General features: G+C 37.7%; 1 long non-coding RNA gene across 1 annotated transcript; it reads left to right on the plus strand.

Moving 5' to 3' along the window:
* Positions 1–9358: 9358 nt before the first annotated feature.
* On the plus strand, positions 9359–17810 carry LOC106724945. The gene is made up of 3 exons (XR_001360771.1): positions 9359–9371; positions 10931–10934; positions 17725–17810. It is a non-coding gene; the product is annotated as an uncharacterized LOC106724945 (long non-coding RNA).
* The last annotated feature ends 649 nt before the right edge of the window (positions 17811–18459 follow it).

The following is an 18459-nucleotide window of genomic DNA, read 5'->3' on the forward strand; positions in this document are numbered from 1 at the left end:
GAGCACTGCCGCGAAGGCAGGAGAGGCTCCTGCCACTGCCATTGCGCTCGCCAGCCGTGAGCCCGGCTTCTGGCTGAGCGGCACTCCCCTTGTGGGAGCGCACTGACCACCAGGGGGCAGCTCCTTCATTGAGCATCTGCCCCCTGGTGGTCAGTGCACATCTTAGCGTTCGGTTGTTCAGCCGTTCAATCAATTTGCATATTAGCCTTTTATTATATAGGATTCCAATATACATATATAGTGGTTTCAAAACTGTTAACCCATTCCCCATGGAGAAAAAATGTTACCCACTAGAGTACAATGCTTCTGTACAGTTCCTTTTTCCTTTAGTCTTATAATCTCCTCACATTTTTATTGTAACTTAGCTCAACACTTTTATCCCATCTCCCATAGTGAGTCTGTTTTATACATTTTTAATACAGTGAAATTCTTATGTCACAATCTGTATTCCATTCTAGGATCCTGTGATATTATAAATGATTTTTTAAATTTGCATACATTAATGTGCAATCTTTCTGTGTTCTATATATTTTGACAAATGCATAATGTCATGTACCCACCCATTATAGTATTATACAGAGTAGTTTCATGACCCTAAAAACATGTTTTACCTATTCAACACATTTCCTTTCCCAAATCCCTGGCAACCACTAATTTGTTTACCATTTCTATAGTTTTGCCTATTGCAGAATGTTGTGTAAATGGAATTGTAAATTATATAGCCTTTTAAGAGTGCTACATGCTTTTCATAGTTCCTTACATTTATTTCTCCTTCATCTAGCAATTTGAAAAAAAAAAAAAAAGACCAACTTACCCAGCCACTGTGGCTAAGTGGTTGAGTGTCAACCCATGTGCCATGTTTCAACTCCTGGTCAGGAAACATGCCTGGGTTGCAGGCTTGATCCCTGTAGGAGGTGTGCAGGAGGCAGCTGATGGATATTGATATTTCTCATGGATGTTTCTATATTCCTCCCCCTTTCCCTTCCTTTCTCTCTAAATAAAAAAAAATCAATAAAACACATATATCTTTTAAAAGACCAACCTATTTTAGTTATCTATTAAATAATGAGTTTCAAAAACTCATTTATATCAATTCTATGTAGAAATCAATTTTAAATAAAAAACAATTTAAATAAAATAAAATATTTTTAAACAACATGCAGTACAATATAAATATCTTTACCCCTTTTGTAGAATAAAGACAATTAGCTCATTTTCGTTTTTCAAATTATATATTTTCTAATTTTCCTCTCTATTGATATAGTATTTTAAAGCATGTTTACATATTTTAAAATATTTTTACAGGTGACAATATTAGTAATATTAATTACTAGTGTGCATATACATATACATATACATACATATTATTTTATACAATCTGTGTATGCCCTTAAACATTTCAAGTTTGCACTATCTTGATATTTTTGGACAATTCCTTTTTTTAATATGTATTGATTTTAGAGAGGAAGGGAGAAGGAGAGATAGATAGAACATCAATGATGAGAGAGAATCATTCATGGGCTGCCTCCTGCACGCCCCCTACTGGGGATTGAGCCGGCAACCTGGGCATGTGCTCTTGACCAGAATCGAACCTGGGACCCTTCAGTCCGCAGGCCAACGCTCTATCCACTGAACCAAACCGGCCAGGGCTTCAGACAATTTTTAATATTAGCAACACAAAATACTTTATGAGTTTTTCTACAGCCTTGATAAAATTTGCTTTGCTATTACTTTATCAACTTTTCTATTTATCAATTTCAAAGAAAATAAAACTGATTCACAGTCAATATCTGTAAAGGAGAATCAATTCCTTAGGGTCAATAACTGCCCCTCCCTCATTGATATTTATGCTTCCTATATTTAGATCCAGTTGTTATAACTTCAACTATTCATTCTTCAACATTCATTTTCATGACCCTTATCACCAAAAACAAAATGGGATGTTTAATCTCAGATAGTCAACCAGGTTGGTGAGACATTTCTCAATCTGTTCTTTTCATAAGGAATTCGAAGTGTTTCAGAGCTTTGAGGCATATCCTGTCCTGGTTTTCAACATGGAAAATATGTTTCCTTATTCTTGATTTTTTTTTTACTAATTCCTAGGAAAAATCAAGAGACTGGGGTTCTTTAGTTTATGGAATTATATTACATTGTTTTCTGGAAACTCAGACATGATTTAGTTTTCTCTTCCTTTGGCCATTCTACTAAAAAAATTTTTTTTGTCATTTGATATGATTCTAAATTATTTATTAAATAATATATTGCTTTCGATAGCCAAAAAAATTTGATAAAAAAATTATCAGGAGTATTACACAGACAATTTAATGTATGTACTTATCAGCTATTTTCAACCCACTCCTATCACAAAAGAGAAAGTGGGAACTGTGATAAAACCTTATATTTTATTTGATCCCATTAGTGTATGATAATTCATAGAATGTATGCTTATTTTCTTATACCATTTTTTAAAATATAGCACTGGGCTGGGCCATAACAACATATTATTATTTATTTGTTTACAATAGAATAATGGAGTCAATTATAAAATTCATAGCAATTTAAGAGATAAGAACTTTAAAATTAAAAGAGCTCCTCTGAGGAAGAAAATGATATGGCATAGTTATAATATTTAATGATGTTACATGATCATTTTTAGCATTTCCACTTGAGGCTAAGAGACATTTGCATCACTAATATTTTACAAATATGTTTCTTTAAGGGATAATACTCCCCAACCCCCAAACAGACAGTAGGATAAGAATTCACTATGAAGCACTAATTGAACTCTTGAGTATAAAAATGCCATCTGTTTTTTAAAGGACATTTGTGTATTAGCAGAAGAGTATTCCTACCATAAAAATATCTTAATTATAAGAAAGGTAGACAGAGCAAGTCCTAAAGAGCTATTATTGAATTACCCAGAATTCTTTCTGAGCTGATATTTTTTAAGACCTATCTTATAAAGAGCTGATGTTTAAAATTATAGTCCAGAAATGCACATGTTTTAAGATGCTATAGAAATAAAAAGCATAAAAATATTTTAGCACGATTTAATTACTAACTATATCTAGTTATATTTAAGAAAAATATACCAAATATGTTGCATACCACACTTATCAAAACTTTTTCATTAAAAAGACATAGATCCATAAATTTATTGAATACTTGATATATAACTACCTTTGACCACACACACACACACACCTTTCATTTTTTTAAATTAGTTGCTACATGTTACTTCTACTTACATTGTAAAAGCTCTGTTTTCTTTCATGTATTCTATACTATCTTTCTCTGTTGACTTTTAGCAAAAAAACTTAACATCAAGCAAAAATTATATACATACATACCTATAAATTTAATGTGTATTCAGTTTTTAGAATAATTTTAATAATGCATGCAATACTGAACAAAACATGCAAAGAAATTCAACTTCCTGTTGCATTATAATTTTTCATAAATTATTGCCTTGACTCTGTGCAACATCTGTCTATATCTTTGTCTTTATAATGACTTTTATATTTTTAGGTTCCAAGTAAGTTACAAATATCCAAGAAGCCCGGCCGGCAATGCTCAGTGGTTGCATGTCCACCTATGAACATAGAGGTCATGTTCGATTACTGGCCAGGGCACATGCCTGGGTTTCGGGCTCAATCCCCAGTGTGGGACATGCAGGATGCAATAGATCAATGATTCACTCTCATCATGGATGTTTCTATTTCTCCCTCTCCTTTCCTCTCTGAAATCAATGAAATATTTTTTATAAAGAGGAGTTTAAAGAAATATATCCAAGAACTTTAATAAGTAAAACATCAATATCACTTTCATCATCAACAAATATCTAATCAGCAGGGGAATCGGATTTGATTTCAAATATCCCTGTTCATGTCTATTTCTTTCTGCAAATGGAGTAGGGAAAATCATGTTTCCCAATGACCTTCCTCTTCCTGGATAGCCACCTCCACACTGTAATCTCTCAAATTTCACAACAATATTCAAAAGAGTATAAAGTTTAGAAGATGGTGGTAGAGTCCATGGAAGGTACACTCACCTCCTCCCAGGACCAAACTGGAATTACAACTAAAATTTACAGCAATCATCCGAATAACCAATTGAAAACTAGCTGAAGAGAAATTTTATAACCAAGGATTTACAAAAGAAGTCCCATAGAGACTGGTAGGAAGGGTGGAGACACAAAAGGGCTGGCCCCTTTTGAATGCACGGTGGTTGAGATTCTGGTGGGATATTTCAGCTGCAAAGGTTTTTCCCTGAGGAGTATAGGGTCTCAACCCCATGCAGTGCTCCCAAGCCCAAAGGACCAAAGCCAGGAAGAGATGCTCTCATAACAAATGGCCTGGAAAATCAGCAGGGATTCTGTGTGCCAGAGAGAGACACTGGTCACCCTGTCTCTGGTAAGGAGAGGGACGAATGGATTACAATTGTGTGAGGAGAGATTGGGGTTTGTGGCTCCTGGGAGAGAGCTGAAGTGACAGCCGCCCAGGTTCCTGTGCTGAGTCTACCTCCCACACTGCAGATGCCATCTTGCTTAGGTGGAGCACTGCCCTCATTACAGCATCAGCCTGGGAGAATGCAAAACCCCACCCTCTGCAATCCCTGTTGCCCTACCCTGCAGAGCTAACACCTTGCTGAGGAGTCAACTGCCTGTAGAGGTCTGGGCAGACTCAGGGGGTGTCAGTGAATGAATTTTTGTGACTATGGGGTAAGGCCTTCCCCCAGCCTGACCAGCACCTCCCCCTCTTCGCTAACTAGTCCCACCCTCCCAATTCCTGGAAGACCCTCCCTGCTAAGCAAGGGCTCCCAGCAGAATCTGGGACATACTGAGTTGTGTGGCTCTAGTACAGTAAACATTTTATTACACACCCAACTGCTGCAGAGCCTTCACTTCACACAGCCAGATCTTGGTCTGTTGGGCCTAATAAACTCTACTGGCTACACCTTGATGACTCCCTAAGACCCCCACCCCACCACAAAGGTCTACGGGCACCAGGTGGGTGGCAGCTGGATTTGGTATGCAATAGGACATTTGCTGAGTGGCTTCCAACCCAGCACTGGCACCCGGTTTGAACCTGGGTCAATTTGGTGAACACTACTGCCCCTACGAGGTGACTCAATGAGACCCTACCTCATGAAACTCAAGTACCTCTAGAGCAGCCGTGGGCAAACTACGGCCCGCGGGCCGGATCCGGCCCATTTGAAATGAATAAAACTTAAAAAAAAAAGACCGTACCCTTTTATGTAATGATGTTTACTTTGAATTTATATTAGTTCACACAAACACTCCATCCATGCTTTTGTTCCGGCCCTCCGGTCCAGTTTAAGAACCCATTGTGGCCCTCGAGTCAAAAAAGTTTGCCCACCCCTGCTCTAGAGGCTCATTCAGTGACTGAGCCTAATACACAGCAGGCAGATAGAGGCAGGTGGAGGCGAACTTGGGCTGCTGTACTCCTTTGGCTGACCTGCTCCTGGGCTCAGTGCTGGTGGAAGCTTGCCTTGGTGTGAAACTTGGTCCCTGACATGCACATCAAGGCCAAGCAGAGGCTGCCACAAACTGTGGCTCACTTTGTAGCTCCAAACAGGTTGCCCAAGGCCAGCCATAGGCAGTGTCTGGTGCAGTGTCTGCACCAGAATCCTTCTTAAGAGGCCCCAGAACAGACACAACTAGTGGCCAGCTTCAGAGAACATCAGAGCTGTATTCAATTAGCTTCACAAGCAGCATATCCAAAGGGAGATGTCAGCAGGCACCAGACGCTGCAGAGGCAAATTCTGTTTCATGTGGTCAACACCTGATCCTCAAGTCAGCCAGCCTGAGGGTTGTCCCCATACACGAATGGGCCAAGAGCAATCAAGACTCAATTACAACAGCAGATCTCACCTAACCCACACAAGGGGCATTCCTGGAGCACCCAGCTAAGGTGATCAATGAGACTGCACCACTGGGTCTCACAGGACACCAACTACATAAGGCACCTTACCAAGACTAGGAGACACAGCAGGTCTTCCTAATATATAGGAAAAACACACACAAAAAGTCAGCCAAAATATGGATACAAAGAAACATGTCCCAAATTAAAGAAGAGGAGGACTCTCCAGAAAAATACTAAATGAAATGGAGGCAAGCAATATACCAGATATAGAGTTCAAAACTCTCCAGGATTACCGAGATCCACACAGTCCTGGTGGAGTCATCAAAATGGATAACTGTATCAATACATAGAACAAACAAACAGCAGTGTGGTGCTTGCTGGGGTGGAGCGTGGGGTGGGGGGGAAGGGGGTACTAATATGAGGTGACAGGAGAAAACTTAACTTTGGGTGGGGGCACATGGTGCTATATACAAACTCTGTAACTTAGAAATCCACACATGAAACTTATATGTTCATGTTGACCAATGTGAGTCCAATAAAATTTAATTAAAAAAATAAATACTAGTAGAATTTAAAAAAATACAGAAATCAGTGCAGTTTTTAAGGCATGGCCCTCTTATTCTTTGACATGCTCCCTTCCTTCTGGCAATCTCATCTAATCAGGCTGGTGACTACTTGGACCATCATTTGGTGAATGATGCTGTTTGACTCCTGAGGCTGGGTCATTAAAGGGGATGTTGTTTCTGCCTTGTGTAGTTGTAACACTTGTGATCATGCCTTGAATCATTCAGTTAGACCAGCCTGAGTCTGCCATGCTGTATGGAAGCTGAGGCATAGAGAAGCCACATGTATGACTCCTGTCAGCAACCCAAGTGTTCCAGCCATTGAAGCTTAGGTGTCAGTCCTGGAAGTGAACAAGTGTTGAGGGATATTCTCACTCTTTGTATCTTCCCAGCTGTGGCCTCAGACACAGTGGAGTAGAGAAAAGCCACCTCTTCTGTGCCCTGTCCAAATCCCTGTCCCCAGAAACAGGGAGCATAACAAATTACGCCTTTTAAGCTGCTAATTTTGATTAATTTGTTACACAGCAGTAGTAATTTTAACAAATGCTATCTGGCTGAAGAGCACTTTGAGAGAATTTTCTAAGACACTGCAGGCTGGTTGAGGGAAGGGTAAATTAACCCAAGGATTTACTTATAAACAAAAGAAGAATGGTGCTGGCACTGCCAATATTAGCGTAGCAGACAAGTTATAAATGAGGGGAGAAGAAGGGGTGGGATGCTTGTGCTGGATTTTGAAGGAAGCAAATTTTACTCGTACTAGCTGTTTCTGAATGCACATTCACTGTGGTGGCACAGACAAAAATACTATTTCCAACCTGCTTTGTTTTGGTCTACATTCTCAGTAACATAATACCCCTCTCCCCCCTTACTACAAGTATCCAATAAGTTAAATTATGCTCTTTGGAGAAGCAGGCAAGTGTCCCAACTCACTGCACACCTCTAAACACCTAAGTAGAAACCTGTGAGCATATTGGCTAGGTGCCCTCATGCATCTGAAAAGAATCCTATATAATAAGAAAGGAATATGCTAATTAGCCATTACACCCTGAGGAGTAATGACCTAGCGCCTCATGACCAGATTAAGGATCAGCAGGAGGGTGGGCCAGCGAGGTACAAAGGGGCTGCAGAGAGCTATAGGAGGGGGCAGAACAGCAAGCTATGGGGGAGGGGGGGGCAGAGGGAGCTAAAGGAGGGCGGGGCAGCGGGCGGAGAGCTATAGGAGGGCAGCAGCAACCTACTGGCTACAAGCGGGCAGCAGAGAGCTACAAGAGAGGGCAGGGCAACAAGCTATGGGGGTGCAGGGGAAGCTACAGGAGGGCGGGGAAGGGGGTGGAGAGCTACTGGAGGGCGGTGTGGCCTTTCTAGAAGCAGCAGCCCTGAGAAGAGCATTCAACACAGGAATGACGTGGTTTATTTATATTTTAAAAATATCCTCTTGGCTATTTAGTGTAGGATAGATCTGAGGAAAGCAAGAATAGAATTGTGGAGGTTTCCTGCAATAGTTCAAGTGAGTGATGACAGTGCCTTAGACTAGGGAGGTCACAGGGGACACAGTCTCACTTTATCTTGAAAGAATTGTCAATGGATTGGGCCCGTGGTGGACATAGTAGAGGGTTACTCATTTTTATTTAATTTTCATTTATTTTACTATTTATCAGAGTGAACTCTTTTTTGTATTTGTCATCTGAGTGTCTCTCTGTGTGTATGTGTGTGTTGCCTTTTATATCTTCACTTTTATTATTCTTAAGGTTTAATTATGACCCTGATATATCTTCTTAAGGAAATTAAAACCCTTTCACATTCATATGTTTTGCCAATAGTGTGGCAACTTGTCATTTCCCTTTTACTTTGCTTATAGTGAAATCAGATTGGCATTTTATACCTTAAAATTTTTATATATAAGTATTTGGCTTTACAAAATGTACCATTCTAAGCACTTTTTCAAATCTCCAATCCAAAGCTAAAGAAATAAATGCCAATGTAGACTATTGAAGTAATTATGTTCTCTAGCCTCTCCAAATTTAAATACATTTTAAGCAAATATACAGAAAATAATGTTCCTAGGAATAATTTATATCAAAGCAAATCTGATTTTTGATTTCCCAAGAAATGTGACGTTTGTACTAACAACAGATTACATAGCTCAGGAGCCTATACCCCGATGTTTGTGCTTTTGCTTTATTTCCCCCCAAACAAGCCTGTATGAATAGTCTCTGTTAGCTGTGTCAGATTGCTTCTTCATTCTGTGAATAGTTATTCTGTGCATCTCTAAGTAGATAAAGGAAAATACAACCAGTATAAGTGATTCCATTCTAATTTCACCTGGATTTGAACAATATGGAGAAGGACCAACTCATGCCAACAGCAGAGCCTTTATCAACTCCAAATGTTGCACCACCAAAGACCTCCATCCATACAGAGGGGCAGACCAGTTCTCCATAGCTGCTTGCACATGCCTAAGTGACTTTGCCTTCCTAGAATGAGTTTGAACTCAGTGACTGGCTCATCACACTGGCAAAGGATGTATCTTGAGAGAACAAATAATCTCATGCTGATAAGTTTTGAAATGACATTTAATCTAAGTGTTTGATTATTCAGAATCACAGTAATTATTAGTTAATGCCATTTGGTTGTTCAAAACCTGTGATCAATTAAGAAATCACAGGGACCACCAATACTGGCAGCTAGGTCTAGGGAAATATGACTTATTTTATAGTATAGATTCCTAAAACCTCTGGTGAACCATTGACCCATAAATAATGCAGGTTTAAACTATTTGGGTTCACTTATATGTGGAGCTTTGCCAATAAATAGTGTAAATGTATTTTGTCTTCCTTATGATTTTCTTAATAACATTTTATTTTCTCCAGCTTAAATTATTCTAAGAATATAGTATATAATACATCTAACATACAAAATATGTGTTAATGGACTGTTTATATATTGGTAATACTTCTGGCCAACATTTGTTAACTTTTGGGGGAGTCAAAAAGTTACACATGGATTTTTATTTCTGTGGGTGTTAAGTGCTCCCAACCTATGTATTTTCAAGGGTCAATTATAATTTTTGAAGTTATCATAAACAGTTTTAAAATATGTTCAACTTATAAGAGCAAGAGGATGAAATTGGTAAGGGTAAAATATATTTTTGTTTATATGTGGAGATAATATGCATATATGCAGATCCAATTATATAGTGTTTTTTTAATAAATGAACAGAAAGAAAAAGTTAAAATCTAAGTAGTATTTATCTTTAGAGAGAGGGAATAGGGGTCAAAGTACAAGAAAACTCTGTTTTGTTTTGCTTTGTTTTTAATAATTATAGTACTCCTGAAATATTTTTACTGTGTATACTACTTAAATTTCAGAAAAGAAGAAGACAATTTCTATACAAAATGGCATATTTGAATTGCACACTTGTTCGAGTTCACCTATCACGATTAATAATAATGGCAGTAGACAACCAATTTGTTTTAAGTTCATTTTCAATGTAGCATTGAATAGAATAACGGAAATCTTAAAAGAAACTAAAATGTTCTCTGCAAAATGGCCTGCCTGACTCAGCGCCCTCGCCTTGATGTTTGTGTTTGGGTGGATCCACTCCATTGTATGTTTCTGATATTTAGCCTATCCTGGTGTAGAACGTGGATAGGTTCATTTCAAGGCAGTGAACCATCACAGAGCCCCGGCTGTTCTCCCTTGACTGGGGAGCCCTCTCAGTGTTTTCTTTTTCACCCCTAGAGCAGCTGTTGCCAAGTCAAGACCACCCCAATGATATTGGCTTAAAATGTGCAGGACGTTGCCTTTGCAATTAAATAGTTTAATAGTGTAGAGGAAAGAGAACATGCCAGCATTTCATATTTCTAATTATATGATCAAAAAAGTAAAGAAGTTATAGGACGATATGGGTTTTTCAAGCAGGGGAACAATTTAAGTATCTTTGTATTGTACCAGGAAACTATAATACATAAATGAAAATATTTAACATGTTGACTGATCCTGTCATTGAATTTTTATTTCTTGCTTTGTTATTTCACCCAAAAGTGGCAACTAAGCTAATACTCCAAAATAACTACTATAAGCAATTTGGTTTTTAGAATTACCCAAAAATAACAGTGAGGGAAATTATCATTCAAAAATTTGAAAACCTTTCTTAGCCCTCAGTGATACAAAAATGCAAGTGGTTGGCCCAGCAGGCGTGGTTCAGTGGTTGAGAGTCGACCTATGAACTATGAGGTCACAGGTCAATTCCCTGCACATGCCCAGGTTGCAGGCTTGATCCCCATAGGGGGCATGCAGGAGGCAGCTGGTCAATGATTCTCTTTCATCATTGATGTTTCTGTCTCTCTCTCCTTTCTTCTCTGAAATTAATATATATATTACAAGTGGTTGGCTAGATTTGGTACAAGGTCCAGAGTTTACCAAACCCTGATAAAGGAAGTAGCAAAAGCCTAGCTGCTATTCTTCTGAGAAATAGGAGAGAGATGTATGTGTGCCTTTTTTATAGTGAAATGTTTATATGTAATTAAAATTTTTTTAATTGAGACAAGAAAGACATTATCCTTATCACTCTTATGTGGTGAATTATTTTTTCTTGCATCTTGAAAAGATATAATTTCATATAGTTAATATCACATAATGGATATACATTTGATTTGTTCTTTACTTACCTAAAATTATGTTCCCTTTATTACCACAGAGTATCAATAAATACTACTTAGAGATTATATAATGTATTATAAAATTGATTAAAGAACAGATAAAATAATAGATGATTAGCTCCAATTTAAAAATAGGTGAGGCTATACTGAGCATCTTCTCTTTTTTGGAGTTTGTTACCCTTACATCAGTTTTGACAAGAAAAAGTACTAAGTCAAAGTATATAAATGTATTTACATACATATATATGGTTATTGATAGACTTTGTAACATTGATTTATAAATTATGCTAATTTATATATCCCACAGGAAATGATTATTCTACATACATATTAAACATTTATTATGTTTTTAGTGCTTCTTAAATGCACTGTCTCTTTTGTTTTATTTGCACTTATTTTATCACAAAAGATACATTCCCATTTTCAGAATTTCTGATTGCATTTACCAAATACAAATTGTATTTTCACATTCGTCACTGGCATATCTACTTGAATATTGATATGTTACTAACAATTTTACAAGATTTTTTTTATGAAACATATTTATAAGTGGTCTCTCAAAATTGCTTTAAATATTTGCTAGCTCTGCTTTCCATTTTTTAAACAGAGAAATTTCTTTTAATTTTATGTAGCCAATTGAGCCATAAGTTAATTTTCCTTTCACCTCAATGACTAATAAATTAGATTTTTCCAACAACCTGATCAACTTTCTACTTTGAATCAACATTTCTCTATTTTTAAATGTCACTTTGACTTTTATGTTCATTTGAGATTTAATGTTGCTTATGATAGGAAATTTGCATACATGAATTTTTAGAAATTCATCTATCCAATGAAAAACTATATATAACCCCAGACCATGGAAATGACATAGCTAAAGAAAAAACTCTGTAATCCTCTCTTTAAAGAAGAATCTGCAGCAGCTCATGTTGACCAATGTCACCACAGAGGAGATCACTGAAGTAGGCTCTCATGTGTAGGATAACCAAGAGGCTGCCACAGGGGTTTGGGGTCCACAGACAGTCACAGAGCTTGAGTGGAATTAGGACTTTTCTCTCTGAAGCTAAACTGGCATTTAACTTTTACATACAAGCCTAGACTAAAGCTTTCAAGAACTTAAAAGCTCCTGAGAATAAAAGAGTTTCGCAAGCAATGTTTTCCTATAGAAATCGAGCCTGACTCTATTTGAATATGTCTCTAAAGTCAGCCTTAGGGTTAACTTCACATAGGGAATGAATAGTGCAGTAAGACATTTGTCAGTTCCTTTTAGACAGAAGCTCACTGCCAGTATGAAGAAGGATATTTTCTCTGTGAAATCCCTTGAAATGCTCCATGTACTTATAATATTACATTGTTTTCCAAGCAGTTCTAGTTATAGAAATTAAGGTCTCACCATGGGGGAACAGTGTGAAGCTTGTAAGAGGATCTGTGATACGGTACAGAAATGATTAATAAATCTTGTCTTGATTTAAGAATTGACACATCTTGGCTTGCAGGAATGCCAGAAGTTTAATTTTCTACTCGTGGCTATAAAGGAGCACATGTAAATGTAGTAATAGAATATAGCATATATCATACGTTTTCTTCTGAATAACATTAAGAATAAGGACAAGTGACTTCTTAGTCTGCTGAATTGTTCTGAGGCTGACACAAATTATGGAGTTTAAATTTATTAAGAATTGCCAAGTTTGAATTATTTTTATGACACTCAAGCCACAATTAACTAACTCTAGGCTGATCTTTAATATAAATGATAGTTCCTACTGTCTAAGGAAAGAATTGGAGCTGGGGCTTGTAAATGCACATCTTCTTTAATATCATTTTTACATTATTTAAGGGTAATGTTAATTAAATGTTATATTAATGAAATTGTGTTTCTAATTTCTTTGTCATAATTCTGTGTTTTGAGTTTTTTTAATGAGTAATTGGACTGTTTGAACAACTAATTTAGTGTCCAACCATTTTTAAATAATATTTTTATGTTTTGAGATAGTCAAATAATGTCTCTCTTATTGAAGATACATTTTTCCTCAATTAGCCTTTGTTTTAAGAGGATCAATAATTGGAAAATGCCATCATTGATATGTCACAAATACCTCAATCTGAAAATGCTATTACTCCAACCTCCCATTTTGAAAATCAGAGAAAATGGGCTTTCAGGGCCTAATACCTTCAGAGTAAAAGAGCCTGTTGACCAATAGTACCTTCAAATGTTACATTTTCCTAATTTTCAACTTCGGATGATCTCAAATTATATGGATAAATGAATTATTTTGGTCTTGAAGCTGATAAATTTTTTAAAATATCTCCCTCTCCCTCCCTCTCTGAAATAAATAAAAATAGATTGTTAAAAAAAAAAAAAGAATTTGCCTGCCATGTATACTCTGGTATTCCTCAACTACCAGTAAATCGCCCATTCTCACTTGTGAAATTAATACCCATCACCCTTCTCTCATTTGTCCAAACATGTTTTACATACCTGATCTTGCCTCATTGGAACTGCAAAGGAATGTCCATGCCTGTGTGAGTTCCCCATGCACATGCATTCAAACTTGATTTTCTCCTGTTAGTCAGTCTTTGTTAATTTGGTGATTAGTCCATCCAGAAGCACTTAGAAGGAAGGAAGAAAAGTATTAATATTTTTAGCCCCCACATAACAATATTCATTGCTACATGCATCATATGATATCTAGTCATAATTATGTGTCTATATTGATATGAAAATCCATTGTGAAGCATAAACCTTTCTATGACTCCAATTAAAAGTTAATAGTGAATAAGAATTTAACAAATTAAAGCTCAGATATATTCTAATAATGTGATTAACTCACAGACAATTTGACCTGAGAGGACAGTATAAGTAAAGAATTGCTATGCAGCCTAAGAAAACTTGAATTACAAGAATTTTTGCTGACACTTCTGTTGAGAGACAAATGGCTTCCAAACTTGCAAATTTGTAATCTGTCAAAAGCTTCATGGGCCACCGAAGTAATTCACCATATTCACATTCTACACTTTGAATACTTAGTTTTATCACTGGCCTTTGTCATGCATTGTGTTAAACTACAAAGTGAGGCACCGTATAATTTTCAAGAGCTACCAGGCAGGTGTGACATCAACCCATGAACCAGGAAGTCACAGTTAGATTCCAGGTCAAGGCATATGCTGGGATTTCAGGGTGGATCCCCAGTAGGGGGCATGCAAGGAGGCAGCCAATTGATGATTCTCTCTCATCATTGATATTTCTATCTCTCCCAGTCCCTTCATCTCTCTGAAATGAATAAAAACATATTTTAAAACATTTAAAAAATTAATCTCGAGAGGTTATTTCTATTTCAATTAATTCAAATTGACCATCAATAAAGCAGGAGCTAGGGGAGAGGTTTTTATAGAGAAGGTATGAAAGCAGCTTAAGAAAATGATTTGGTTGGCTATCGCTTAAGGTTGTCTTATTTGGGAAATCCTGGTTGGCTGTTTGTGATGGATAGTTCCCAAGTTTCATTTTCTTGGATTCCACAGTATAGATTCTGGCTTAGGTTTCAGTTTGCTTACGTAGGCTACTGTGGCACTAGAGCCACCCCAGCCTAATTGTATCCTCATTTAATTACTTTAACTATTGTAAGTTTTTAAGTATTATTTTAATCTGTCTTTTAAAATATATGCATTACTTCTTTTAGAAAGATAGAAAATACCTTGAAATTGGATCTATGTCATATTTATTTGTGCTCTCAGGTTAATACCAGGCAAAGCAAAAGTAGACATTTAGTATATGGCTCTTCACAGAATATATATTCTTGCCTTTCCTAGTTCATTGTGTAGTAAGTGAATTGCATTTGTAAAATATGTGGCTGGAGAGAGAATTATAGACTTTGAGAACAAAAAAGAAATTTCTTCTAAGTGTTCTAACTTTCTATTCAGTAGATTGCTTGGTTAAAAAAAAAAGTATATGATGAAAAGTCTAGTAATCTGCAGCCCACTAGCCTTCCATCAATGTGAGCTCCACCCGTCAGTTCATTTTGTATATGAGTGATAGTGTTACAGGATAGGAGTGGGGCTCATCTACCTGGTTGCTCAAGGGGATGAGGTTCTTGGGGTATGGCTGAAATAAGAAATTATGAAGGCCCCCTTAGAAGGATGAAGTATGTACAAAGATTTATTTCTGTGGAATTAAATGCCTGAGTTTCAAAAGTTCCCATTTCCCATAGAAGAAGTGTAGCTGAGGCTTTAGTAGAGCTAAAGTAAGAGCCAGTGCCCATAGTTTTCTTTCCATTGTTGGAGCCAGGTCCAATACAGCATCAGGCTAGCTTAGCTGTGCTTCCTGCTGCAGTCCGTTAGTTCATTGGGTGTGGAGCCCACATGACTGTGGGCAATGGATTGAATGCAAGGAAGTAGGAGCAAAATAACTCCACAAGCCAAGAGTCAAGCACAAGAGAGAGAGAATTCCTTTGTTTAGAAGATTATATATTCCCAAATTTTTTCATGCTTGCATTGGCCAGATCATTTTGGCCAATGATCTCTGTTCTTGGTGTGATTGATTAGGCAAGTACTTTCCCTATGTCACCCCAACTTTACTGCATCTATCTTTCCTTTGTTCAATCCCTTCCTCCAGTATTTTGCAGGGAGTAGATCCTGTTCCCTGGGGAGTGTGAAACTGCAGCTTCCTGGTGACACTACCCAAACAATCCTATATAATAAAAGCCTAATATGCTAAGTGTCGGGTTGTCTGGTCATCTGTTCAACCAATCAAAGTATAATATGCTAATGATATCCTATATAATAAAAGCCTAATATGCTAAGTGTCGGGTTGTCCAGTCGTTCGCTCAACAAAGTGTAATATGCTAATGATATGCTAAGGCTGCTCAACTGCTTGCTATGACATGCACTGACCACCAGGGGGCAGATGCTCTGACCAGTAAGTTAGCTTGCTGCTGGAGTCCAGCCGATCAGGACTGAGCGAGATGGGCCAGACATACCCTGGAGCCCTCCTGTGGTCCCTCCCTGGCTGGCCAACCTCCCTTGTCCCTCCCTGGCCCTGATCATGCACCGGTGGGGTCCCTCGGTGAATTTCATGCACCGGGTCTCTAGTATGCCTATAATGTGTGACTTCCCCCTTTGCTTCTTTCCTATTATTAATAACTAGCTAATCACAACGATATCAATACCATCCTCCATTTGACCTAAAATTCAATCACTCCTTCTTGGAAGCAGTCGATATTCTCCTAGTCCCCTTGAAGAGGATCTCAGCCCACACAAAGTGTCAGAGAGGTTATATAGCTCCATATTTTTAAAATATATTTTTAATATATTTTAATTGATTTCAGAGTGGGAACAAGAGGTAGAGGCATCAATGATGAGAGAGAATCTTTGATCAATTGCCTCTTGCACGCCCCCTCCCACAATTGGGGATCAAGCCCACAACCCTGGGCACATGCTCTGACCAGGAATCGAACCCTGACCTCCTGGTTCATAGGTTGATGTTCAACCACTGAGCAACACTGGCCAGACTAGCTCCATACTTTTATTAACTCAGAGTGAGTTCATTTTCTAACTTAGCTCTGCAGATTAGCTATTGTCCATACAACTTTAGTTAGTGTAAAAATCAAACCTGATGAGGACTGAATCTACCTCCAATACTGATGGTGCTTACAGCTTCTGCTTATGTTCTCCCACCCTCTCAAGAGCAACTAACACAGAATAGCTTGCATTGGACTAGCCTAGAGGCTAAGGGCATAGGCTTTGGAATTTTACTCATGGGTTCTAATATTGACTTTACCATGTAATCATTGTACAATCTTGAGAAATTTATTTTTTCATCTATTTTTCTGTTTTCTCATCTGTAAAATGAAATTAGTAACAGTTCTTAGAGCATATATTTGAACAAAAACAAAAAAAAAATAGAGGAGTGACTGGCATAAAGTAAGGGTTAAATCGGTGTTTGTTGTTTTCATTATGATCACACAGCAATTCTGATGTGTGATCATGTAGCCTATCCCAGGCGGATGCAAGGCTGCCCTTCCAGACCCCTCTCTGCCAGCTGTACTTTGGCTGAACCCTCGAGCTTCATGTCTGAATGGATGGAACAGGGTGCCTGTGGGACCCTAACTTCTGTGTTGAGGTACAGAGCTTACATCTCCCCAGCCCATTTGTCCTCAGAAACAAGCTCTCATGTCCTATTGCTTGTTGATGTAAGAAACATCCAAACCTGTAGAGAATTTTTATGAGTTTATTTGAGCCAAAATAATAACAATTGCAGGGAAAGCAAAATCTCAATGGATTGAGAAAATGCTCCAGAAAATGGCAGGTTTATCATTTATTGTATACATCAGAGCCAAAGGGGAAGACGTAAGGGGGTTGCGTGAAATCCATTGGTGATAGATTAGGGAGGTGGAAGGAAGCAAAGGGAGGAAATCTCTGAGATTTGATAAAAAGTAAAACAGACACAAACTTCTGTTACATTGGTGGGTATGGGATAGTTAACAATGAACATTGACAGCACATGGAGATGCTATGTGGGAGAACAATGGAGGGTTCTGTGGCTTCCTGTTCTGGTGAGATTTTGCCCTGAGGGGTCTGAAAAAGAGGATTACCTAACAATCCAAAGATGTGTTATCATAGCTACAAAAAGACAACAGGTTCAGTTAAGGGAAAGATTGATCTTTGTCAAGGAAGACACCATCCTAGGACATGACTACCTTCCAGGACTCCCTTTTAGTTAGAAAGTTTTACTTTCTGACCATCCTATTTAGGTCTCTGAGTTTGTAAGGTCTCCTTGTAGGCCTTCCCTGAGCTTGTCAGGTTTAGTATGTGGCCCCTTTCTCATTCCATGTGCTGAAGTGAGTTACATGCCTACCAGAGTGGGCAGTCCGTTTTGCCTGCCCTCTAATTGGGAAATACCACCTACTGAAATAAAGCCTTTCTGTTAAATTTGAAATGCAATTCCTGTTCCCCTAGAAATATGTTTTAGTTAGCTCATGGAAGTTTCCAGGAGTGCATGTTTTAACCTATTAATACCTATTCATTTTTTAAAATACCTATTCATTTTTGCCATTACCTTTAGAAAATATAGTAAATTTTATAAGACTATATGCAGATGTTAAAAAAATACACACAACAAAAATTACATCCTGAGTTTTTAAATAACTAGACCAAAGTCATACTCTTTAGCTGGCATCTGGATAGAACTAAAATCGAGAATCTCTCCAACCATGGAAGACCCTTTCAATTTCCTCTACTAATTTCTAATGGCATTGGGTTTCTTCGGTGTTTTTTTTTTTTTTTTTTTCTTAAGGTTACTGAAACCTTAAATTTCAAATAAGTTAGATGTAGAAAATCTATAACTACATTTTCATG

The sequence above is a fragment of the Myotis brandtii genome, unplaced genomic scaffold (genome assembly GCF_000412655.1).
Source record: "Myotis brandtii unplaced genomic scaffold, ASM41265v1 scaffold1, whole genome shotgun sequence".
NCBI lineage: Eukaryota > Metazoa > Chordata > Mammalia > Chiroptera > Vespertilionidae > Myotis > Myotis brandtii.